Genomic DNA, 27,088 nt, shown 5'->3' on the forward strand with positions numbered 1-27,088 from the left:
CATGAGTCTAGCCCTGCAAGCCCATCTGCCAGAATAAATTCAGCTTAAATACCAGTTTGACTAACTTTCTAATGTAATCAACTAACTGTTTCTTTGAATAATTTCACTGAATTTCTCAGGTCCATTCTGGGAAAACAGTCAAACCAGCGGAAAGGGCAAGCACAGCTGTTTGGCATTTCTCTGGCTAGAACATACCCTGCCCCCACTAGGGCAAGAGTGAAGGCTCCAAAGCCAGGGCAGGCAAGTGCCCGCTGCAGCAGCTGGCAGATTAAGCATGGGAAGGCTAGCATGACCTCCTGCTGAGTTCTGAGACTGAGTTCCTGGAAGTAGGCGCTTCTGCACCAGGCAACACGCCAGCAGGGTTTGATCAGGACCTCACGGCATTGGCTCCCTCGGCCAGTGCCCATCCTGTTCTCAAACCCACTGAGCTGTTTCTGTTCTTTGCCAACCCTTGGGTCTAGGCCAGAGCAGGTTTCTGACCTAGTCCTGACCTGAACCGGTGGCCCTCGGTGAGTCACCTCCCTCTTAGAACTCTCACTGCACTTGGAGGAGTCAGCCGATCCTGTCTTTTCTGACTTGTTCTTCATTTCTTATGTGTTTCTCTTGCCACCTCTGCAAGAAGGAAAACTTCCTTGCCCTTCTTCGTAGTCCCTGGGATAGAACGGAGACCATCCCTGTACACGGATAACCAGGAATGGATTGCATTTGTTTCCTCTGCTAACTGACAGATAGCATCCCAAGGTCAAAGAAAGTTGCCTTCCTGCCTGTTGCTTTCCCATGACATTGACAAATCTGAATGGGTCGTTGACTGGACCTTGCAGTGAAAATGTACAAATGCTTTCCCAAGGCAGGATGCAGGGCTGTGGGAAAAGAATGGAGCAAGGCTGCTGACAGCTCTAAGGGAACTTCTGCATTTTGATATCAACAGTTAATCTACTGTGTCACATCTCTTAGGAAACTAAACAAAATACAGTAACTGCTACGACACTGAAGCTATGTTGCAAAAACGATCTTGTGGAGCAAATAACTATCTTATACTGGCTATTTTATGCCTTATTGAACAACCAGCAGTTTATGAAAACAACATTTCATAAATATAGTTGCAGGTTCCTGAGTGGAGACTGCTAGAATTTGCAACAAGGGGGACTCGTTGATTTCTTCATTCTCCCTCTGCTCCTTTCACGTTCGTTATACTCTGGACCTCAGCTAGCATGTGGCCCCACATCCAAGCACACCTTTCAAGGCCCAAGAGACGATGTATGAGGCATCATGGAAGGGGTTCCAGCTATAGCAAGACGAACATAAGCTCTGTCAAAAGAGCTACTTGAATGAAACTAGACCCTGGATGTTGTGGAGGGCTGGAACAAGCCTCAGACTGGGAGTCAGGAAACCTGGACTGCAGTCTTACCTTCACTACCGACCAGCTATGCATGTCACTTCACCACTGGGAGTCACTTCAGCTCAGGATCCTCATCTGGAAAATGCAGGTAAGTGTACTTGTTCTCTCTGCCTACCAGGGTTCATGAGAGGAAAAGGTGCCTTTAGAAGCTTCACAGACTATAACTCACTAGACGTGCACCAGGGATGGGATTATCACTATCATTATACTTCGAAGAAGCTGTCGCCAGAGGCGGTGAGCAAGTTCCTTAACCACAGTATTTAAAGAGAGACTGCCTGAACCAGTGTGTTGGGAAGACACTGAGGGGATTTCAGTGGCATTGGTAGGGCTGACACTAGATGCACTCCAAGGTCTTTTTAAGCGCTAACTCCATGAGTCCAAAATGTACAGGCTTTTAATCATTTTCTTAGTAGTGACTGCTTAAGCTACAATATCGAACCCTTAGCCTCGTTTTTTATTCTATCAATTGTGGTTTATGCCTGTAATTCCAGCACTTTGGACGTTGGATCACTTGAGATCAGGAGATTGAGACCAGCCTGGCCAACATGCCTAAACCCGTCTCTACTAAAAACACAAAAATTAGCCAGGCATGGGGGTACCCATAATCCCAACTACTCAGGAGGCTGAGGCATGATAATTGCTTGAACCCAGAAGGCAGAGGTTGCAGTGAGCGGAATTCATATCACTGCACTCCAGGCTGAGTGACTCTGAGACTCCATCTAAAAAAAAAAAAAGAGGTATATTTTTATAAAGAGGAGATACAATTAGTTTTGTATACTGAGAGGATTTTTTACAAATATTATGCAATAAGCATTTTCCTAAAACTTTAGATCCTTAAATATTCGCTAAGAACTTGATATTGGATAAATTGCTATGCAATATTCTAGTCTATGATTATGCCTTAATTTAAGAAACACTTTTTAGAGATTCAGAGTCTTGTTTTTTTTTCTATTACAGGCAATAGGGAAAGTTAAGATTTGTAGACATAAACAGTAGTGCCTGATGATTTCTTTAGGTGAAATCTAGTAGCAAACCTATGGGGTCAAAGTGCATAAACATTTTTAATTCTCTTGATTACACTGTCGACATGTTCTCCATAAAGGGTGAGTAATTTATGACTCCCACCAGCAGTGTAGAAAAACAACCATTTCACAAAATCTTTGTTAAACCTGGGAATTTTGATTTTAACATTTCTCAGCCAATTTTGTATGCAAAATAATTTCTCTTGTTAGTTTGAATTTACAGTTCATTGATTACAAGTGAAGTTGATTTTTTGCCTTTTGTTTATTACCTATTTGTACCTAATCTGCTGTGAATTGTCCTTTGTATCAGCCCCTTTTAGGACCCGCTATTCACACTGCTCTGCAGATGTAATCAGAGTTCTCAGCCATCAATACCAAAGGAGAACAGGGTTTTCTGAATGAGCCGAACCCCATCAGAAGCTCCTAGAGCTTCTCTCCCAGCAAACCACTCACAATAGCGGGGAGTGTGGGGATGGTGAAAACCGGCAGTGATTTGTATTTGCCGGCGTTTACTTCTCCTGCTAGCTTCTTGTATAAGAGCTAATGAGCAGCAAAAGCTGACAAAAGACTAAGAAAAAAGAGAAGAAAGGGCGTAGTTAATCCCTTAAGTAGGATTGAGGAATGGTTGGTGTTTGCCTTTGGAAAGGGGAAAAAAAATTCAAGACTTTTTTTTCAGCTATGCAGTTCCCAATTGTACCACTGGATGGCAATCCTCTATTGGTTAGGCAAAAGGCTCCTATCTGCCAAGACTAGGGAAACTGAGGAAGCAGCTGCTGAAACTGATAGACACATTCAAGGCAGCTAACAGTTGAATACAGGTGGCCTTTAGACACCGCTGGAAACATGAATTACTGATGTGTAAGGAACTGAAAAGCAAGGAGTATATATTACAGGCAATGACACCGACAATGGCTACAGAGAGCCAGAAAAGGGGGGGATGCATTTCTTCCTACTTCATTTGTTTCTTTTCCTCTGCTCTATATTGGTTATAATTTGATTTACCTTTTTGTGCTTGAAAAAGCAAAATTACCTACTTTGGGCATACAATTGTCAGTAAGTACTGCATGCTTCTGGGAGATGGAGTGGGATGGATGCTGCTCTTGCACTGTGGGAACCCTGAATTACCCACGTCTGGCCAGCTGTGCCGGCAAGACCATTCAGAAAATCAGTGCCAAAGTTCCTGGGAGCAGAGAATAGAAAAAAACCCCACAAGCCTCTTTAAGATTGGTTCTAGCCCTAAAGGCAGTGTGGTATAGAAGAAACAGCACGGTTTTGTTTTGTTTTTTTCCAGTTGTTTCTGAGACAGAGTGTTGCTCTGTTGCGCAGACTGGAGTGCAGTGATATGCTCTCAGCTCACTGCAGCCTCTGCCTCCCAGGTTCAAGCAATTCTCCTGCCTCAGCATCCCGAGTAGCTGAGGCCACAGATGCACGCCAACAGGCCTGGCTAATTTGTGTATTTTTAGTAGAGATGGGAATTCACCATCTTGGTCAGGCTGGTCTCGAACTCCTGACCTCAAGTGATCCACCCACCTCAGTCTTCCAAAGTGCTGGGATTACAGGCATGAGCCATCATGCCTGGCTAACAGCATGGGTTTGAAGACAATTAGCCTCAGATTCATCTCAGCTTGGATGCTTGTAGTTACACAGTCCTGGGCAAGTTACCACATCTCTCTGAGCCTTGGTGTAAAATGGAGGGTAATAGCACCTACCTCACGGCATATAATAGACGCTACCACTTGTTATTGTTAATACATCCAAGTTCCACCCAGAGATGCAAAAAGCATTTTTATAATAGTCATTAAGACCCTGGGATCTGGCAGTACAAAGCCTGAAACTTACTAGCTGTATGTCACGTTCCGTGAGTCATCCCTCCTCTCTATCTGTAAAAGGGATTAATAACAATGCCTACTCCATAGGATTTATAAAGATCAGAAGAGAGAATGTACACAAAGCATACAGCACACTGCCTGACACACAAGACACAGGCAGTCATCAGTAGGTGCTATTCATGGCAGTAGTAACACTATTGTAAAAAATTTTTCCCAGTATCCAGAGAGCACAATCAAGAAAAAAGACCTGCACATCTAGTGCTGAGATGAAAAGGTCTTGTACGGTCAGCCAGTGTGTGGAACCAGGCAGATCTGAGAAAGAGTAGGCAGCAGGACACAATCCAAAGATGGAATCTGCTATTTCAAACTGGGGGGTCACTTGCCTACAATGTGGCTTTGGTTCTTTTTAAAGGTGCAAGATAGACCTTTGCACCTGCATTCAGCTGTTTCTCTTGAAGTCACTAAAATAGTCAAAGGTCAAATCTGGAAGAAACCTTCTGATCCAACACCCTCTGGAAACTGAGACACAGAGATGGGCAATGGCTTGCTTGCCCAAGTCACAGAATGAGTCAGCTGCCTAGCAGGAAATGGGTTCCAGGCCCCAAGACCATCAACAAGGGCTCCTCCCTCTGTGTATCCTACCCCTAGACAGTATACCACATGGCTAGTCCATTAGCAAGCCCATTGCATAAAGGCCAAACAAAGATTTCCCCAAATGGGGGTGGACCACTGTTGTGTATCCTCATCTAGCCTTATTGTAAACAGCCAAATCCTCCCAACAACAGGTACATCATTTTTTGTGTGTGTTTCTGTCCATTCAAAATCTGGCTCTTACTTTCATATGCACTGATTTAAGGAAACAATTACGTGGATAATCTGCAAGTCACATGTGGACATCTGGCTTTCTGTGTCACTACATAATTTCTCTAATTTATGAAGTTCAGACAAACACTTAAAATCATACACATTTCTCACATTCCTCAATACTTAAGGATTTAGTAGTGCAACGTAAGCCTTAGAGAGTCCTGTCTAGGCACCGTGGTAACATTTCAGGTAAATGCCTCCAGATGACCAGCAGTGTATGTCTGAAAGTATAGGTGCAACAGGTAGGGCTTTCAGGAAGGCTAAGTGAGAAGCACACATGTCAACTCAAGAGTCACAAAACCACAAAGAGCAATGGGGGAGATGGTGGCATGATTAAGCACCATCGCGTGCCTCTGCAACACACAACTCCTAATTTAAAAACACAACCAAAATAATCAAGAAAGCGGGACACAAAGAGCCAGTGACTGGCTGGAGTCACGGGCCAAAACCCAAGTGGTATTTGACAAGGATAAAGGTCAAGCTGCAGTCCGAAGTTTTAGAATATCAATTAAGTAGAAGCTGGTGGAGACCTGGTTTCACAGCAGTCCTTACAATAGGACCTTGGGGCTTTCATTGACCAGAAGCTCTGCAACAGCAAAGAGAGGAATGAGTGGGGCAGCGTCATGACAAGGGTAGGACCCAGGGCGTGGATCTAGGGTTCATTTTGTATCCCACACTCCACGTGGGAGTAAATGGCAAACCAAAACACACACACACACACACACACACACACGCACGCACACGTGTGCACACACACACACAAGGACTGGAATGACAAGCAATAAGGAAAATGCATCCTACTAGGAGTGGCTGAAGAACTAGGACGATTTCCCAGTAACTATCATGATGTTGATGGATTGATAATCATAAAAACCAGCATTTACTGACCACTTACATGCCAACCCCATTGCTAAAGGCTTACATCACCTCACCCTTCAGCTATGAGAGAGGGTGAGGGATGTGGGACCTACCAAGAGATTTTAAACTGACTTGCCCTAGGCACCCATCTAGGAAGTGGTAGAGCCAGAATTCAAACCCAGACCATCTGACACCAAAGTCTGTGTCCTACCCACTGCATCCATGGCAGCATTTTTTTTTTTTTTGAGACAAGGTCTCACTCTGTTGCCCAGGATGGAATGCAATAGTGTGAACATGGCTTAATGAAGCCTCAACCTCCTGGGCTTAAAGGATTCTCTCACCTCACCCTCCTGAGTAGCTGTGACACCCAGATACTGAGCAAAGGTGTGCTGCCATGCTTGGCTCATTTTGTCTGTGTGTGGGGAGTCGGGAGAAACGAGTCTTGCCATGTTGCCCAGGCTGATCTCGAACTCCTGGCCTCGAGTGATCTCCTGCCTTGGCCTCCCAAAGTGCATGAGCCACCGTGCATTGCCTGCAGCATTATTTTTGATAAGAATCATCAATGCTACCATTTATTAGATGCTTCCTATGTATATGCATCAAGCATTTTTCTAAGCATTTTCTATTTCTAACCTCATTGAACTCTCCCAACAACCCTATGAAATACATAATATATTTACTCCTATGGCTAGAGGAAGCAACTGAGGCTCAGAAAAGATAAGTCACTTGCTCAACTCCACAGCTGAGAAGCTTTAGAGTCACTCCAGAGGTATGCTCTCTTCTGTCTTTCCTTAAGAAGAAATTTGGAGGTAATAAGGTACATGGCCTCTGAGAGTTGAAGGACTACAATATGATGAGGGAGATTTACCCATTGTCATGGTACCCCAGTGCACTTGATACTTTTTTCACTCAAATTTGGTTCCAATGGCTTGTGTCAACTGGGCTCTAGTGATTGCTAAGCAGATGCTTTTGGCATCAGTTGGTTATCTGGCCTCCCAAGTTATAGCATTTGGGAGTTACAGCACGTGGTTCCTTCTTGAGTGGCTCCACCAGCCCAGTCAGTCAGATAACCTATCAGCCTATCAGTCCCCTCAGCTGAATTGTTTTTTTCACTCTATTGATCTGTTTGGCTGCACAGAATACATTGACAGGCTGCCTCAGGGTTATGTAAACACACCCCTCCTCCTACTGAGGGCTCTCTCTGTAAGCCTCAAACCTCAAAAGCCCCAAAGTCAAAGATCTGCTTCCACCATGTGCCCACTACACATTCAGACCAAAGAAAATGAACGAATGGAAGCCCGGCACTAAACATTCTCTCTCACACAGTAAAATTACTTAAAACTTCTCTGGCTGTACTATTATGAATGTACTTTGGAAGTAACCTTTTTATGCTTTGTTTTTGGGGTTTTTTTCAACTTTTAGTTTAGATTCAGGGGGTAGATGTGCAGGTTTGTTAGCTGGGTATATTGTATAGTTGCTGAGGTTTGGGGTAAGAATGATCCTATCACCCAGGTACTGAGCAAAGTATCCAACAGGTTTTTCGGGTTTTTTGTTTTGTTTTGTTCGTTGGTTTGTTTTTGAGACAGGGTCTCACTCTGTCACCCAGGCTGGAAGGCAGTGGGGCAATCTCGGCTCACTGCAACCTGCACCTCCCAGGTTCAAACTATCTTCCTGCCACAGTCTCCTAAATAGCTGGGACTACAAGATCACATCACCATGCCCATCTAATTTTTATATTTTTGGTGGAAATGGGGTATCACCATATTGGCCAGGCTAGTCTGGAACTCTGGACCTCAAGGGATCTGCCTGCCTCAGCCTCTCAAAGTGTCAGAATTACAGGCGTGAGCCACTGCACCCAACCCCGATAGTTTTTTTTTTAAGACCTGAAATTCTGTAATCTGTGAGAAAGGACCAGATGCTCTGCCCAAGCAATGAAGTCAAAGTGAAAATTATGAGTGTCTGGGGTTTTACAAAGCGTGGTGGGAAAAGAATTGCCTTCCCCAAATACTTCGTACCCTTAACCATGTGCTTGATGTGGACCCAGATACAATTTAGACTGAAGCAAAGCTCTAGGTGAAAGCAGAATGAGTATCTCTCTCTCAAAATCTATTGTGTCTTAAACCTTCACAGAGTTAGGGGAAATCCTGAGACTTCTGGTTTAAGGGTCACTGGCTTTTAGAATCCCTTAGAAAGTAAGTGAGAACAAGGAGAGAACACATTATCACCTTCTACTTAGACCAATGGTTCTCAATTCTGGCTGCACATTAAAAAACATCTAGAGAGTGTTTCCAAGGCTGACCCATGAGATTCTGATGCAACTGGTATGATAGGACCTGAGCAACAATTGTTTTTCTTATTACCTCTGGTATCAGTTTCTGGTTTTTTCTTACTTAAAATCTTAGGTGAATTTTCAACTTTATATAAAAAGCTTTGAATGTGCAGTTAGTATTGAGAATGACAGACAACCGTTCCTACAACAGCCTTGGCTACAACGCAAAGAAACAGATGTTTTACTCATTTTCCCGGAGCAAATGAATCTAAGTAAAGATACTGTCTCCAATGACACAGGATCCTACAGTATGCGGCTTTTAGGAATGGGAATACCTTTGAATGTAAACCTGTAGGGCTCACTCCAAGGCCAGAGAACCCAAACCACGCTGTAGGTTCGTGCAAAAGTTATGGAAGTTTTTGCCATTAAATGTAAGGACAGAAACCACAATTAGGTTTGCACCAACCTAATACATTTAGATGAAAGGAAACATTGTGACCTGATGCTCTGGCCTCCTCATAATCAGACATCCCCTACCTCACTCCCTCTGTCTAGGAAGACGCCTCCCTCCTATGTTTAGGTAAAGGACAACATAAGTCGGACATGGCCTTTCCGTATAACTGAAATCTATTGAACAACCTGTATCCTGTTTCTGAAGTCTACAGTCACAGACATCCAAGCAAAACAATCCCACGGACCTACCAGGAACTGTACGGGTGGGTCCATGGCAGACATACCCCCAAAAAGCAGGGCTCTTCAGAATGTGAGCTCACAGAGTCCCAGAAAGTATCCTACCGAATGAATAACAAACAACTCAATTGGGTTTCCCAGTTCCCTACCTGCAGTGGTTGGTTTTTTTAATTCACCGAGGAAACAAGAGTCAGACTTCTGTTACCATGGGAATCTGAGTCCTTGGTCATTTAAATGACACAGATTGTCTACCTCAGACTAGACCCTGTGCTATCCACTCGGGACATGGAGAAGACAAGGTCCCTGTCCTCACGAAGTTCAAAGCCCAGAGAGGGAGACAGATGAGTCAACCATAACAGACAGTGTGATACAGGCTCAGGTGAGGAGGAGTTGTGCAACTCAGTCATGGAAATCAGGAAAGGTGCCTCAGTATGATGGTTTGAAGTCAAAACCTGTACCACAATGGGGTTTAGGTCTCTAACAGGTCTTTGTCCACCTGAATCTCCTCTGTAACTGAGGAACTTCATTGATTCTCTACTTACAAGGCATATGACATAGGCAAGCTCCCTGGTAGGGAAATGCAACTAGAAATAGACAAGGCTGTTTACCTAGGGGAGGAGAGTATCAAGTAGGCCTGTCCCTGTTTTCCGTACCTTTCCCTATTGGCAGCAATTAAAGTATGCACCTGCCTCTCCGGGAGACTAATCTGCTGTTTGGGTTTGCTGAGAGAGACTACAGCCCACGGTTGGTGCAAAGACTAGAAGAACCCTGAGTTCAAATCTTGGCTCTATCTCCATAGCTGTGTGACCATAATCAAGTGCCTTCCTCTTTGTGGGTCTCAGTTTTCCCATTTGTACAAGGGGAGGGAGGTTCAGCTCGGTGTTCTCCAAGGCCCCTTCAGCCCTAATTCCCTCAGACCTTTTGCTTGCCCGAGGTTAGACAGGCAAAAAACAAAAGTCCAGCCAGAGAGGCGTCCGCTGTCTCATCTATTTGCAGATGTTGGGACCACCATAGGATGCTGCATCTTGGGGCTCCACACTCTCTAGATGGGAGGCTGACAGTCTCATCCCCACTATGGGAAGGAAATTATAGGCTGGCCAGGTTTGGAAAACAAAGCCATGTGAAAGGCATGACACGAGTGACAAAAACCCTACACTATTTTCTTTGATTTTTTTTTTAAAGGTTGACATTTTTCAAAATAAAGCTGTTGCTTCTCTGCCACAATGCATGGGCCAGTCAGCGTGTTCATGAATCAGACATCAAATATTTTCTTTCTTCCCCAACATAGCTCTCTCTGTGGGAACAGAGAGTCTAGTATCAATAATAGCATTACAGGGGAACTACCCTTCAACAGAGCTAAGCTGCAATTCCAACCTGCCAATCAGGGAAAAAGCGATCCCAAATCCTATAGCCATTACTGTCTATTTCTTTTCTTTTGAAGGATCCTTTGATTTCTTTCTTTCTTTTCATCTTCTTTGGCTTTTCAAGCCTACCCTGAACACTTTGGTGATACTCAGGAGTTCGTTAGACATTTGCCTCTTGTTAAGCCTCACTCAGAAAAGGACCGCTGGTAATAGGACCAAAATAAATCTTCTCACATTTAACTCCTCTCTCCTGCAAAGCGGCTGGCCTTGGCTGCCACCACTGTTGCCACCGTTTAAGGGAAGGTGGCTACATACCAACCTTTGGTGCCCAAGGAGGAGCCATCCACAATGACACAAACTTGGCCATCTACAAATGCTGACCAGGATGGAGCTGAGTCCTAATGCATTGATCATGCTTAGGAAAAACCTTTCTACAGCCATATGACCTTTTTTTTTTTTTTTTTTTTTTGAGATAGGTCCTCACTCTGTCACCCAGGCTGGAATGCAGTGGTGCGATCATGGCTCGCTGCAGCCTTGACCTCCTGGGCTCAAGCAATCCTCCTACCTCAGCTGCCCAAGTGCTAGGACCACTGGTGTGTGCCACCACATCCAGCTGCTTTATTATTATTATTACTATTATTTGTAGGGACAGGGTTTTGCAATGTTACCCAGGCTGGTCTTGAACTCCTAGGCTCAAGCAATCTATCTCCCAAAGGCATATAACATAGGCAGGCCTCCCAAAGTGCTGGGGTTACAGGCATGAGCCACTGCTCCCAGCCTCAGATGTGCTTGATTTCATTTATTCTCTGGAAAACTGGTGCCCACGGGAGGCTTCTCATCTCTAAACCGAGATTCCCCAAATATGGCAAATGCATGCATGCCTTTGCTTACACAGTTCTCTCTGCTTGGAATAGCTTTCCCACCTGACCCAGCTCAAATATCACCTCCTCTGAGCAGCCTTTCCTGACCCTCTCCCCTCGCAGGCAGAGTAATCCATCCTTCCTTTGGATTCTCACGGCACACTTTGTTCTTGCCGCTGCCATGGCACTTATTACATTACATTAGAGCTAAGTGGTGACCGCCTTTCACCTCTGAGAGACTGTGAGCTTCTTGAGGACAGGGGCTTCAGCTAACATTGGAACACTTAGCCTTGAGCTCAGCCCATAAAAGTTTTCAGAGCCTGAAATTGAAGGGGTAAATGCAACCTTCAGCAGTGAAGTTGGAAAGCAGTTCTCCTTAGCCATAAAATTCTGTAACTATACAAATCAAATGTGGTCCCACAGACACACTTGTTTTGTGGGCTTGGGGAGGTACATATTCGGCCATGTTAGACTGCTCTAGAAATCACCATCCCCTTAACTAAACTCACCAGATGTTTGGCAATCAAGCTCGATCACTCAGTTCAGGTGAACCAACTTGATGTATCTCTGTCAGGCAACGGACAGCTGGCTAAGTGACTGACAACCCTGAGCCGTGGGCTACATGCTTATGGGGAATGGCATAGTGTGTGAGGGTTGGGAGAGGACAAGGGAGTCTGGATGCATTTATTTTGAATTGAGTGATGCAGTTGCATAAAAGTAAAGTGGAACCCTTGGCAGAGTCATTCAGCAGTTTCAAAGATCTACAGTCACTGCAGCCTGGTGCGGGGAGCGCTACTAGTTACAGTTGCTTGGTTGTAAATAAAATCTCCCCTGGAATGAAGCATTTTAATTTGAAGTGATTCTATCAGGAGCAGCTGACAAACCTTTCAAGGAAGCTGGCAGTGTTAAGAGGAACCTCTATACCAATAGGAAAAGGGCTTTGAAAAGAGCTAATGAAGTTTCAGCACGCAGCCCTGAACATGAGCTAGGCCCATTTAGCTACTGGTCAGTGTGTTTCAGAAACAAAGCAAATTAACCAGGGTAGGGGGCCTAGGAGGCCACACTCCCCAGCTTCCTTCTTGAAGTTTCCTGCGAAACACCAAGAGCCAAGAGCCTCATCCCCAGCCAATCTCCTACCACAATCTGTGGGGCCAGATCCAGCCTTCTCTCCAGACTGGACACGGTGAAGTCTGGGCATGTATACTTGTAACGCTCTCCTCCAATTGCAATGCCTGGTACAAGACCATGAACCTGGTAGGTTCTCACTAAATGTTGACTGACTTGAATTTCTGGAGGAAATTTTTGTTTTGTTTTCTTAGAAGTGAAAGATGCCCATCAAGAAAAAAAGATCCAAGGAAACTGCAAAGGCGACTTTGCTGGTCAGTATCACACCAACAGGAAACGGGGTAAGGACTGAGCAAGTGAACCAAAAGCCACAACAATTTCCTTTTAAAACTACAATATGCAGGCTGTTCAGTAGTGCTGCTAGCTCTGTTTTTATCTACAGACATCTGTTTGGGGTTTCTTTGGCTCCAGTACTTTATTCTGTGGTGTGATGGGTCAAGGGTACGGGAACTGGGTAGATTCACTTGGATATATATGTGTGTAGTTCCCCAAACGGGCATAATGTTGTCTACAGAAGATAAAGGCGCTCTCAAGATACTGCAACTTAACAAATACTCAGGAAATTCCTCTGTCTCTAAATCCCTACCACCTCTAGCCTGCAGCTGGGACCTCAAATTACACCATTAGCACACCAAGGCTTCGGCTCCAGTATTCGCCCCTGTGCTTGGAAGCTTAGTACATCTCTCTTGACTTTTTATTCAGTGAAGGTGGGGAGTATGTAATAAGCCACAAACACCAGGCTGCATGATCTGTTGCTACTCAGATCTTTGACAGCATGGCAAACCAGCTCTGATGCGACAGTAGGGTGTCTTGACCAGAGGATGAGGTGCAGGGCATGGACTCTAATCCAATAAAAGAAAGAAGGCAAGTCATAGACACATGGGTCCTGGTAGAACAAGCTAAATGGAGATTTCACAGGCCAAGAATTTGTTTTGGAAACGCTCTTCATGGTTTCTTAATCCACAGTCTAGTCACCCACAGCTCAGCCCAACCTCTGGGTACACAAAGAAAGATCTGGGTAGAGGACAGCTGCCATTCTGCATCCACCCCCACCCCCAAAGAACTCTTAGAAGCACTGTGTCTCCTGAGGCGGGGGGGGGCTTATTTCCTGTGGCAACAGCTGCTTCTATCTCCCACTTTTCAATGAGGTCATCTAGTCTTCAGCTGCACAATCAAAAACAGTAAAGAGCAGGCCTCTGGAGTTATGATTGTCATTAAAACTAAACTCCATCAGCACATTCTCAGGACTGCACCTGGGAAGGCAGATGCAGGAGGCTGCCCATTCTCAGGGCTGCTCCTGGCTCCCAGGGAGCTGAGTGCAAAGCCCAGGCAGGGGTCATCACACATTCCAAGTGCAAAGAATTTATGGACAGAGGAGGAAGGAGGAGCAAGTCTCTGAGCCACTTTCTTCTGGAAACACTTTCTTGACCAAAGACCTCCCCTCCTTCCTGTTAGCAAGGAAAAGGAAGGACAAGAAACCTCAGTCCTATGGGATACCACCTTGGAAAACCATCATTTTTCACCCTGTCGCTTCCAGGATTCTCCCAAAAGCAAGCTATTGTTCCTGAGCCACTTCCCACATATTAAGCAGCATGAAGGCCACACTCCAGCAAAGCTGGCAGGCCTCCTGCAACATGTCTCCAGAGTCATTACTGGGTCTTAGTCTAGTGGAAGTGTCCCTACCCCAGTCCCAAGCTGCAGAGTTTCAATGATGAGAGCTATCACCTAGTAGGCACCTTTAGTCACAGCAACTATACCAGCATCCTCATTTTATAGATAAAGACACCAAGGCTCTGTGGGAGCTACACGACTTGCCCAGGTCACACAAGAAATTCTGGGACCCAAACCCAAGTCCCTCTGAAGCCAGAGCCAATGCTCATATACATGAAACTGGACGGAGTCTCTGGCATTCACTCAGCAGCATTTCCCAAGTGGCAGAACCGTTAAAGAACTGACACCAGGCTGGGCATGGGGGCTCATGCCTATAATCCCAGAACTTTGGGAGGCTGAGGCTGGCAGATTGCCTGACATCAGGAGTTTCAGACTAGCCTGGCGAACATGGTGAAACCTCATCTCTACTAAAAATACAAAAATCAGCCAGGTGTGGTGGTACACACCTGTGGTCCCAACTACTTGGGTAGCTGAGGCAGGAGAATCACTTGCCTGGGAGGCAGAGGTTGCAGTGAGTTGAGATCGCTCCACTGCATTCCAGCCTAGGTGACAGAATGCAAGACTCTGTCTCAAAAAAAAAGAACTGACACCAGGTTTAGCCACTTCTTCCAATGAGACAAACTTCCTAGCTTTGAAGGATCCTCTTAAAGAAATGCTAACCAGAAATGAGATGGTACACTCTGTGAGTTCATATCTGAGTCACTTCCTCCCGGATTCCAATTCCTTGCAAAACACATCTTTCCACCAAGTCAAGTTAGCTCAATGTTGTGCTTTCAAGGTTGCGGTTTCCCTTGAGGGAATAAAGTGAAAGCAGTGTCTCTACCCAGCTTTCTGCTCCAGACTGGCAACCTCTTCACCCTGATGAAGAAGGTGAAAAGAAGTCCATGCCTATGACATTACATCTTAATTGAACACTTGTCCTCTCTTATTGGTAGTGATGTAAAAAGAGGGAAAGGAGGAAAGAGGGCAACAGGAAAGACGAAACCCACTTTAGTCCTGTCATTTTCTTGGACAAAGGTCCAGGCTTCCAGAGCTCTGTCTGAGAGGCAGGCCCAGGCAGCAGAGGGGCCAATGCTCTTCACAAGGATGGCTTTGGTTGGCAGAAATAAAGCAGCTGCAGGAGAAGCTCTGGCACAGCATGGTGACTTTTCTTGGACTACACTCTGTTTCTGTGGCTTAGGCTTCCAACCACTGCCTCTTCTCTTCGCAGGGCTTGTACAACTGCAACTTTGGGAAGTGCACACCAAGCTTCATTTAAAGCCACTCCTTGCCAAGGAATTTAATTCAGCTTATGCTAAGGAGAAGGGTGTGGAGGAAATAATACTATGGATTTATTTATATACAAATGAAGATAATGTAGTGTGTACAGGTGATATGGTTTGGCTGTGTCCCCACCCAAATCTCACCTTGAATTGTAATAATCCCCACATATCAAGGGGTGGGGCAGGTAGAGATACCTGATTCATGGGGGTGGTTTCCCCATATTGTTCTCATGGTAGTAAGTCTCATGACATCTGATGATCTTTTAAATGGGAGTTCCCCTGCACAAGCTCTCTTGCCTGCCACCATGTAAGACGTGACTTTGCTTCTCCTTCACCTTCCACCTGACTGTGAGACCTCCCCAGCCAGGTGGAACTCTGAGTCCATTAAAGCTCTTTCCTTTATAAATTACCCACTCTCGGGTATGTCTTTATTAGCAGTGTGAGAACAGACTAATACAACAGGGATCTCCTAGGAAACCTAGTGCTACAAATGCGTTTTGTATTCAGACAGCAGGGCCAGGATGAAGGTGAGGCAAGCAAGGTGCTCACCTGGTATGTAAAATTTAAGGGAGCACCAAAACATTCAGTCATCAGCATACCTTTTCAAATTAGGTGAAATAGTACAATAAGTTCCCATAAGCCCCACACCCAGTTTCCCACATTAACATCTCTTAGATTAAAAAGACACCTTTGTCACAATTAATGAGCTAATATCATTTTGTTATTAACCAAAGTCTATGCTTTATTTAGATTTCCTTAGTTTTTACTTTTTTCTGTTGCAGGATCCCCCATTACATTTAGTTTTCACATCTCCCTGAGCTCCTCTTGGCTGTGACAATTTCTCAGACTGTTCTGGATTTTGATGACTTGACAATTTTGAGGAGTACTGGTCAGCTATTTTGTAGCTATTGGAATTTTTTGATGTTTTTCCCATCAGTAGGCTGGGGTTGTGGATTATAGGGAAGAAGACCACAGAGGTAAAGTCCCATTTGCATCCCCTCATATCCAAAGACACATACAATCATCATGATTTATGATTGGTGATGTTCACAGTGATCACCTGGCTGAGGCAGTATTTGTCAGTATTAATCCATGATAAGGTTACTCCTCTTTCTTTTTCCATACTGTACTATTCTTGTTTTGTTTTGTTTTTGGAGACAGGCTCTTGTTTTGTCACTCAGGCTGGAGTGCTGTGGCACAATCACAGTTCACTGCAGCCTCAACCTTCCAGGCTCAAGTGATTCTGCCACCTCAGCCTCTAGAGTAGCTGGGATCACAGGCAAGTGCCACCACGCCTTGCTAATTTTTTAATTTTTTGCAGAGAAGGAGTCTCGCTGTGTTGCTCAGGCTGGTCTCAAACTTCTGTTCTTAACCAATCCTCCTGCCTCAACCTCCCAAAGTGCTGGGATTTCAGGCATGCAGCACCATGCCTGGCCCATACTATATTCTTTTACAAGGAAGTCACTATTTGCAGTTCATACTTAAGGAGTAAGGAGTTACATTCCAACCCCTTGAGGGCAGAGTATCTACACAAATTATTTGTAATTATCCTGGACAAAAGATTGTATATCATCCATTTATTTAATCATTTAATTGTATCAATATGGACTCTTAGATGTTTATTTTATACTTTGAGTTATAGTACAATAATACTAATATATTTTCTCAAGTTTTTATACCTTTGGCCATTAGTAGCTCTTTTAGTTGGCTCCTGTGATGTTTTGCTTTTTGTTTTTGTTTGTGTATTTGTCAGCACTTCCTTACTTTCTGGCAATATAAGATGTTCCAGGAGTATCTTCTGTATTTTCTGCCTCAGTCCTGGAATCTGCCATTTCTCCAAGGAGCCCTGGTTGCATTTATTGAAAAACAGTATTAGAAAATAAGATTTGGATTCTACTTGAATGAATAATATTTAAGGCAATTTTTTTAAGTCAAGAAAATATGGCCCACAGGATGGCTGCCAGATTTTGTATATGAAGTTTAATTGGAACCAAGGATGGTGCTAGCGTGGGTCAAGAGAGGCAGGGGTGTGCAAGGGAAGAGTTGGAGACTGTCTTTATTTAAAATTTTGATCTTTATTCATTTTGTATTTGTCTTTATTAATTTTGAGTTTTTAAAACTATCATTACTGCTGCTCAGGCAGGAGGATCACTTGAGCTCAAGAGTTCCTGGCTCTAGTGCACTATGATTACACCTATGAATAGACACTGCACTCCAGCCTGGGCAACATAGGTAGAAACATCTCTTTTAAAAATCATATAATTAAAATGTTACCAATGTTGATTATTGATGTTTTTGGTACCCTCTTTAGTTTGGGCCTTGTTGGAATGCAATCCGGCTTCAGGTCAGCGGCCCAACTGAACCTGTGACTACTTTCTGAAAAAGGGTGTAGCTTAAGGCCAGTGTCTTGCTGGACACTGGAATCTTCCAATGGAGCCATGTGTTAAAGTCATAGAATTCCAGGTCTCAGCCAGCCCTCCAAAGTCATGATAATGATCTAGTTCTGATGTTTGGGAACCACAAAGGTAAGCTGTCTAACACAGGTGTGTGGATGGGAAGGTGGTTTGACAAAAACACACTCCAAAATGCTCATCCTTTACATAGTGTAGAATAATGACAGTTGTTCTAAAATTTCAAATAATACTGAAGGATGGGGAGGTGTATTTGTGGTTCCAATTGGAATCTGGGTTTTTAAAGATGATATTGATCCTGAGCATATATGTCCCCAAAATTCCATTTTGGATTCAGGAAAGCTTGAGTCTATGTCTTGAGCATCTTCTCTTCCTCTTCCACCCACTCAATAAGTTGGGGAGAGCAGCTCCTCATTTGGACTTTGTCTTCATCAGCCCACAAATACATGCTGATCTCTCTCATTGACTCCTTTGTCCTGGAAGGCTCGCTCTCCCTCTCCCACCTCCTTTCCCCCTTTCTTAGTCCGCTACTCTCTTGGTTTTTTTTTTTTTTTTTTTTTTTTTTTTTTTTTTCCTTTTTGCTGGCCTGGGCTCCTGCCCCTGCAGATTCCCTTTGCTCTCACTGGCACTTTTTTTTGAAGGTTGCTGGCACTCCCACATGTGCTCTTGCTCCTGCATGAGCTTTCTCCCTCCATCCATCTTGGGATCCTTCTCTATCTCTAAAACACTGGCTTGCTGTCTCCTTCTCATGCCTGACTGTGATCTTGCTTTCTTTAGCTTTCTCCTAATCTTTCTTTCTCCCTGTCTCTCTTCAAGTGGCTACCTCTCACACATTCTTGCTCTCCCATTCCCCTGTGCATGCTGTGTGTGTGTGTGTGTGTCTTTTCAGAACCCGAGAGTTATGAGTAATTTCCCTAAATACAGAGTACCCCAGAGCACAACAAGGCTGACCCCACTGGGAGAACAGGAAAGATATATATGTGTATATGTGTGTGTGTATAGATATATATATATATAATCCACAGGAAGAAAAATGCCACTGGATCCAAGGTTCTCAAGAATGATCTCAGAAAATGTAAAGCCCTGGGGGCAAAAGGTGCTGTAAAGACATAGATGTGTAATCTAACATTGTCTATTACAGATAAAACCAGCAGCCTCATTAGGAGCAATCAACATCACAAGTAACATCCTCTGGGAAACCCTAACAGCTGGGGCTATTTAGGAATAATTGTTTAACTCACTCTTAGGCAAAGGAAGCAGAGTCTGAGAGAGGAAGACATTTAACTCACCTCAAATGTGTTACTACCAAAGGAACTTCCCAAAGTAGAAAAGCTGAAGAGTTGCTAAAGGATTTCTGAAATAAGCCTCGAGCATGGAATCAGTGGATAAGCCCCTGGATTCTGCCATGAAAGCAGTTGGGGAGGCTCACTTCCTCACCTCCCGAAACGTCTTGAGGCCACTCTCCGTAAGGGAGCAAAGTTGTAGTATGATTCGTGGCACCTGGGCAGACGCTGGGTTCATATGTAGGTGCGGTGAGAATGCAGAGTTGGGTGGGGACATCCTGAAGAGCAAAATGGAGAGAAACAAGAGGGAGCTACAAGTGGGTGTGGTGGTGGGGGGATGGCATTTTGTGTTCTCTCTCTGTCTCAGCTCTCTCTCTTCACCCGCCTCTCTGCACCCCCACCCACCACGTGCAACCTCCCTCGCACCCCCATAAGCAAAAAGTTAACCAAAGGTCCAAATTTAGGAAGAGATGATTTAGGCACTGCTTTAGTGTTTTGTGACACTTCTAAAAATCTTTTTAGACAAACACATGCCGGGGCCAAAATAAGACTTGGGTCATTCCTCTTTGCGTGCGATATTTACCTTGTATGAGAAATTCAGCCAGTGTGTTTGGGCTCATTTATAGGACTCCATCTAACCACAGCAAAATAAAAAAAAATCATTCCGTTTCCAGAATGCACTCTGATTTTTCATAAATATTTTCCTCCAGGAACAGAAAGGGCTAATTCAGAAGGAGACACTAAATCTCCTACCGAATGAATAGGAGGCAAAATTCATTCTTTCCAAATTTGAACATACATGAGACAAACAAAATACCCTTGAGCATACAACTTTCATAGATTTCTATTTATTAAAACCCAAAGATGGGTCTTCAAAAATACTTTTCAAGTTTAATGATGTGGATGAAGTTAACACTCTAAATGTTAAAACTCATACTGCAACTTTACTTAACGTATTTTCAGTCACGGATAAAGGCCAATAATTTAAAACTTTCTTAGTAAAGTAGGAACTGTGAATAAATAGAAATGAGCGAGAAGCCTTACTTCAGGGTCACCTTTTCTGCGTGAAACGTCTTATATTCTTATCTTTTTCAACAGGCACCTTCTGCCCAGGTGATTCTGCTGCAGGCTAAAGTGTGAGGATCAGCGATTTAATGCAATACCCAACAAAGGAAGCACATTCAAGTTACAAGACACTCAGTATATTTCCTTCTAGAATTCATATGAGAGTCCCAATCACCACCCATCAAAGCAAGGTTTGTCCAATTACATTAGTCTTCTCTACTCAGTTTTCTGGTCTTAAAAGCTACAGAAGAGTTGTCCAAGGCAGGGTCATGGTTTCCTAAGAAGAGCGTGCTCTTGATGACATTAACCAAAGCTTTGGACCCCACATAAGCAGAAAACCTGCCTCAACATTGACTGCCAAGTAGCCTGCAGAGCCTAAAGAAAGGATCTTCCTTTCAGCTCCCAAGGGCAACAGAAGCCTTCTCAGGCAGGCCCACAGTTCCACTGGCAAACTGGCTAACCTACAAAAGCCTTCACATACATTTGCCAAATCCCATAGCATTTTCACCACTGAGTCCTCTTAACTGTTGGTCCTTCTTCCAACTTCTCACTTGAGCATCAAGCCAACTGGAGTTTCCCTCCTTTCCCCTTTGCAGCTGACTCATGAAGCCTGTCTCGTCTGCACACAGCCTGATATAGAAAGCCTATAAACCATCCCCATGCAAAGAAGTGGCCAGCTCCACTGTATTTGAGTGCTGAAGAGCTGAGCCCCTCCAACCTGTGTGGTATGACTAGATGGGCAGCTGCAGAAATAGACAACCAGGAACTTCAAAGGGCCACATTTCCCCTGAGGGTTATCTGGTGCCTACGAAGACTAAAATTCCTCCCTTGGAATGTGGCAGGATGGAAATTAAATGCTAAGAGGCTGACCTGCTAACCTCTTCCTAGGCTTTTCCATCATTTGTTTACAGGGGGTTTAGAAAATCTTTCCCTCCCCTTACTGAAAGTTTCAAGCTCCTTTTCTCTCTCAGCTACCAGGCAAAGAAAATAATGTGAAATATGGGCAATAAGTATTCAAGGGGCAATTTCTATGTTGGCCAGAATGACAGTATATCACTTCTGATTTTTCACTCCACTCTCTGATAGGGCAGTCCCAGAATGTGAGAGTATACTTCTTTTATTTAGGAATCTGTTTCTGATCGATTTTTGGAAAAACTGAAAATCTAGCCTTCCTGAACTTCTCGGATTTATGGAATGGTATATAATCTGAAACCAACATTTAAAAAAATGATTTGGTAGGTGGGAGTGATAGGGAGTGATTTCTTAATGCACACGGGTCTCCTTTTGGGTGATGAAAATGTTTTGGAACTAGATAGTGATGATAATTTCACATTATGAGTGTAACTAAATGCCACTGACTAGTATAATTTTAAATAGTGAATGTTATGTTATGTGAATTTCACCCCAATAAAAAAAGGAATTAATTTGGCAATGGAGAAAATTGTTCTGTGTTCTGAGAAGCAAAGAAACATGACCTCGAAGATGGAAAATCTTCAACAGCAACAACAACCATAATACAACAAGCTAAGATCGCCATGCTTGGTGATAATAGCAAACATTTATTGATCATATGGGGCAGGCACTGTGCTAAATTACATGCCCTATTTCACTGAATCCCCACATAACAATCCTATGAGGTAGGTTCTATTTATGATTCACTGAGGAAATAGAGGCTCAGAGAAGTTAAGTAGTATGTTCTAGGTCACATGGCTAATTAGTAAAGACAGGGCGCCAACTCACAGCTATTAATTCGAGTACATGCTCTTGATGGCATGTGTAAGTGAACAATCAGTGTGCTTAGGAGCAAGAGAGTTTTCTGTGTCTATAAAAGCTCAGTTTTTGAGGTGAGTGGGGTAAGCTCCTTGAAATGGCACACATGAGAAAACGCAGAATTCGTGACAGCAGCATTGGCCACCAGAACAGTAATGTGGGGTGAGGTTGGGGAGAAAGTAGATGACATGGTCTTACTGTGTCCCCATCCAAATCTCATCTTGAATTGCAGTTCCCATAATCCCCATATGTCATGGGAGGGACCTGGTGGGAGGTAATTGAATCATGGAGGCGGTTACCCCCATGCTGTCCCTGTGATAGTGAGTGACTTCTCACAAGACCTGACGGTTTTATAAGGGGCTTTTACCATTTTTCACATTCTTCTCCTTGCTGCCACCATGTGAAGAAGGACACGTTTGCTTCCACTTCCATCATAATTGTAAATTTCCTGAGGTCTCCCCAGCTCTTCAGAACTGTGAGTCAATTAAACCTCTTTCCTTTATAGATTACCCAGTCTCAGCTATTTCTTTGTAGCAGTGTGAGAATGGATTGTATCTACTCAGAGTGGAAAATAAAAGTTTTAGCAAGGAGAAAGTGTACATGTGCAAGTGTGCATATGCATGAGCATGTGTGGAGAGAGAGAGGGCACAGTCATGGGAGAGAATCAGCACTTTGGCTCAGTGGAAGGGGCAGGGTGAGTAAATGCCTACCTTTCCACTCTGCCCTGAACACACAGAACTCACCATTTTAGGCTGGACTTCTCTTACTTGTAAGTGTGCTTGCCTGAAAGAAAAAGGAATTTGAGACCCAAGCCAAAGGCTTTTTTTTTTTTAACAAAAACATATGTAAGCAACCAAAATAAGGCTCAATAAAACCTTGGTAACTAACAAGACTTGTAATTACTCAATTAGGGGTGATGTGATTTGTAGTCATTCAGTTTAACTAAAAAGAGGGCATTGTTTCCTGCGATAAGATATGGGTTAAAAAAAAATCACTTTTTGCCTAAGAAGCTTCCATCTTATGTGAGGAATAAATAGTGGAAAAAGACTTTTGCCTCTGCTTTGGAGCTGAGAAGCCTGCAGAGACCTGACTAATTGACCCTGAAAACTTTCAGAAAGGTACAGAAAATGAAGCAAAATTACCCTTTATCTGTCCGAGCACAATTCACTAGATTAAAGCTCTCCACAGGCAAAGTACATCAATTCTTGGTGCAACACCGTCTGCAAACTCTCAGAGTGAAAAGAACTTCTAGTTCTCAGGGACTGAAAGGGGCCCTGGGAAATGAGTGCCCAGAAGTCAATAGGCCTGCTGCTGCTGTGGGAGGGGAGAGACTGCCAATGGGATCCCACTGAGACGGTAACCCCAGGAGCCCACCCCAGCAGGGGGTGAGCCAGCACCAGGGCATCCTGAGAAGCCAGTCCTAGAAGTGGGCATGAAGGTCTTTGACCCTGAAAGCATGGATTCCAAGCCCCGCCATTTCCCAGGTCAATCATCCTCTCACCAGCATCTCTACTTCCCTGTGGGCAGAGGCAGATAATGAAGTGCCTGTTCTGGCTCATGCTGTTGCTTTACAAAGGGAGTTTTTCTGTAATTGGTCCATGCAAGGAGAGTTATTGCATCTTCTGAACCGTTAGGTCCCAAATGGCAATACTGAAGCACAATTGCTACAGTCACTGCCTTTGCAGACAGTATATTCATAGCCACTTCCCATAGAGTGACAGGAAAGACAGAAATGGCAGAGAAATGTGTGCACTGGCCTCGTGAAACATGGATTTGAATCTTCTGCAAAAGCCCCATTGACGTTATCAGCCCTTGTATTACTTATGGATCCACAGGTAATTCCTCCTCAGCCTAATTACTTCATCTGTACAGTGGGGGTAATTATATGCATACACCATGAAGACATTTGTGAGGATTAAATGGGATAATGCATGCAAATGGAATAATGCAGCTATTGCTTTGTGCAATAGTTTGCACATGATGAGCTCTCAAAGAATATTAGCTATTATTTATATGAAAAAATTCATCATTATTATCAGCATTATAAAGGAGCTTGTGTCTTCCGAAGATTAGATACTACTCCGTTTATCAGATGAGTATTAGAAAATCCATCATGTTTCACTTATTGTCTTGGCTTGAACTCAAAGTCAAATTGAATCTTCAAATTCAGGATTTCTAATGCTACTAGATGTTGAACTCTTTGAGGGCAGGAGCCATGGTTTACCAGCTCTGCATTTTTAGTGGCAATCCCAGAACCAGGCTCACAGTGCTTATTAAATGTGTGAAATGACTTCCACCCCAAGTTCTTGATAGAACCATTGTTCATGTCTTCTTCTCCCTTAACATTTTTCCACAAGGTTTCAGATCCTTTTGTAAATGTCAAATTACTTAATAGACAGTTTTCCTGGGGAGGCCTTCAGGTCCTTTTCAGAAATAGGTGGGGAATAAAACTGATTCGAAATATTTCTTTACAATAACCCTACATATCTCACCTAAAATGGAGTGGTGCATGTCCAAAGAAGGATGGCAATGTAGCTGAGGATCTGGAGGAACAGTAATGTGGAGGCCGGGGACAGGGACAAGAATGGCAGAGGCCACAAAGGACTCAAAAACAAGTTTTCAGACATACTGGCCCATATTGGCATCATGTCAGCAGCTAATGGCCCTTTCCAAGAGGCTGGCTTAAAACAGCATTTCCCCTTGGGCCTCTGTTGCTAACATAGCCCAGAAGGGAAAACCAACTCTTCTTTTTTTCTTATTTTTAATGTTTTTGGAAAAGATAAGGGGCAGAGAGTTGCCAGCAGCAAAACATCAGGGTTAAGAATTGTTCTACTTTTCAATTGACTTGGCTTCAGTCTTAATTCTGCCACTTACTATTATGTGACCCTGAGTAAGTTTCTTAACCTCTCTGAACTTCATTTTTCTCCTCTTTAAAATGAGGATGACAATAATAATAATGTGAAGAGTCTGGGACATCGTAAGAGTTCAATAAATGTGAGCTGCTATGATTACATGTCCTGCAGACATTAGCTACAGGCTTGAATAACTGAGCACCTCGGGATAATGAAAAGACATAACTAGAAGCCATGGGTTCAAGCCTTGAAGAGTGGCTTTTGGAGCCAGAGATCAGAGATTAAAGGGAATACCTAGTTCCTCATTTGTAACACGATAAAAACGTAGGATCTACCTATTTCCCATTAGTAAAAGTTTTAAGAATCCAATGAGCTAATACATGTGAAAGTACTTTGCAAAATGCAAGCATTCTGTGCAGATGTAAGTGGTATTCTCACTGAGCATTCCCAGAGAGAGGGAAACATTATGTTTAGCTCAGAAATACTTGGGTTTTAATCCTTCGAAGGCTTTCCTGCTAGCACACCATGGTATGGAGAAACAGTAGACAGTGCAGACTCCAGACGTTCTCTCTGCACTGAGCTGGGCTCTGCTATCAAACCCCTCCATGCCCCACCCTGTTCAGGAGCATCTAAGATGGCCTTGTCACTTTTGAAGGTTCTTGTCACCAAGCCATCAGTTTTAGACATCACCTAGCAACTGTGACATGTCTAATCTTGCTCACTTGACCATGCTAGGGCCATAACCGAGTGACTGAGGGCTTGGAGCTGCCTGTCACAGGTAATGGCTCAGCCCACAAAACATAGAAGCTCCTTGTGTCATTGTCTGTCCAGATGTCAGACGGAGAGGTTTGAAGAGTTGTCATCCATCACCAAATAGAAAGGAATTTCTCCTGATGGAAATAAAACAATCAATACGTTCGGATTTCAATCAGAGAGAACATTTTCTCAGAATAGGTCTTAATCAGTGTGTGCCCTGACAGATAGCAAGTTGGTGTGAAGCATAAGCTCTGCAAGAACAAATGTCACTTGGAATACCAAAATAGATTTAATAGGAGAAACATACATCAGAATATATCTTTGTTCCCTATCTCCTTACAGAATTTGTGAGACAATTCTTGTAACATGGTTACCTGACTCACTGGACTGCCAGCATTTCACCATTAGGAAAGAATGGGCTTTCCAGAAAAAGGAGTGGTGCATTTCTATTTCTGGGAGACTCTCCATATTTCGAGCTAAAAAGAACCTTAAGGTCTTTCAACCTATCTGTTCCTTTTATAAAAGGAACTGAAGTCCCAAAAGAGGAACTGACACGCCCAAGGTCACACAGCCAGTCAGTAGCAGAGCTAGAGTATAAACTCAAAAAATACTAATCATTTTGGAATCAGGTAATATGCAGTAAATCAGCAATTAAAGACATTTGAACAACCATTGACATTTTGGTAACACTAACGAAACAATGGTGTGTGCTCTCTACTTCTTATTCTAGATGATTCCTTAAAGCCCTTCAGCACTGGCGGTCTGGGAGTTTAAGATACGACATTTGCATTGCATCTCTCAGAGACCAAATCCCTGTTCTATGGGTTGTAAGATATGGAGACACACACTGAATATAAACCCTCAAGCGGACAGTTGAAAAGTAGAAAATTCAACCAGCCTCTTGTTTTATGAGTCCTGAAGAGAAATGCCCCTACTTATTTAATTGTCTGTTGAGTGCTCCTGCAAAAATCCACCTCTTTTCAGGCCAAGCTGAATCTTCCCTACTCACAAAGTTAATGAACACCCACTCACAGGAATGGGCTTTTTCTTTCTCCAAGAACCAAAGGTGTGATTTCAGGAAATGCCCTCCATCTGGTTATGATTTTTTAAAACAACAGTAATTGCTGGGGTAGTTTTGGGGGTGTTCTTCTCAAGTCTTTTTGTACATTTTCTCCCAATCCTACTGCAGAACAAACAAGCCAGAGAAGACCCAACACTTCCCGGTTTTATTCTCTCACCTCCCACTTGCTCAGACCAGAAAGAGTAAAGAGATTCTGGTCTTGAGTATTTCATTTAAGGCTTCTCACTTCCAGAACTTCAGGTGAATGTAGCAAGTGTGGTTTTAAGTACTACAGAGTGCTAAGCACTGGGTAAGACCTGGGCCATGATGTATGAACTGGGGTGCAGGATGGCTATAACTGCTCCCCTGTCCAGCAGCTTGCAAGCCTGGAAGAGAGAGATGCAAACTTCTTACAAGAATTTGTTGCAGAACAAAATGTCTTCTATGGGAGGCAAAAGTGCGAGAGATATAAAAGGAAATATTATTCCAGTGGGGAGGAAGATCACAAACACCTCAAGGACAAGATAACATTAGCACTAAGCTTTAAAGAATGCGTATGGAGATACATGTGTGTTAATGCAAGTAGAATCTTCTGTTAACACTAATTACCGTTTAAGAAACAGAAAAACACATCATACACTGTGTTTGTGTGTCTGTGTGTCTCTGTGTACGTTTCAA

The 27,088-nt window shown here is 43.6% G+C and overlaps 1 protein-coding gene and 1 long non-coding RNA gene across 8 annotated transcripts in view; one reads left to right on the forward strand and one right to left on the reverse strand.

The window, feature by feature from the left end:
• The window catches only part of HS6ST2 (heparan sulfate 6-O-sulfotransferase 2), a 320,588-nt gene that overhangs the window by 113,827 nt on the left and 179,673 nt on the right, over positions 1-27,088 (reverse strand). The gene's annotated exons all lie outside the window — the stretch shown is intronic.
• LOC144581044 (uncharacterized) lies at positions 415-21,404 on the forward strand. Of its 2 annotated transcripts, XR_013531586.1 has the most exons (3): positions 415-1,487; positions 12,475-12,561; positions 20,006-21,404. It is a non-coding gene; the product is annotated as an uncharacterized LOC144581044 (long non-coding RNA). The 2 variants fall into 2 exon arrangements; XR_013531587.1 differs by lacking the exon at positions 12,475-12,561.

This window comes from Callithrix jacchus, chromosome X (genome assembly GCF_049354715.1).
Source record: "Callithrix jacchus isolate 240 chromosome X, calJac240_pri, whole genome shotgun sequence".
Lineage (NCBI taxonomy): Eukaryota > Metazoa > Chordata > Mammalia > Primates > Cebidae > Callithrix > Callithrix jacchus.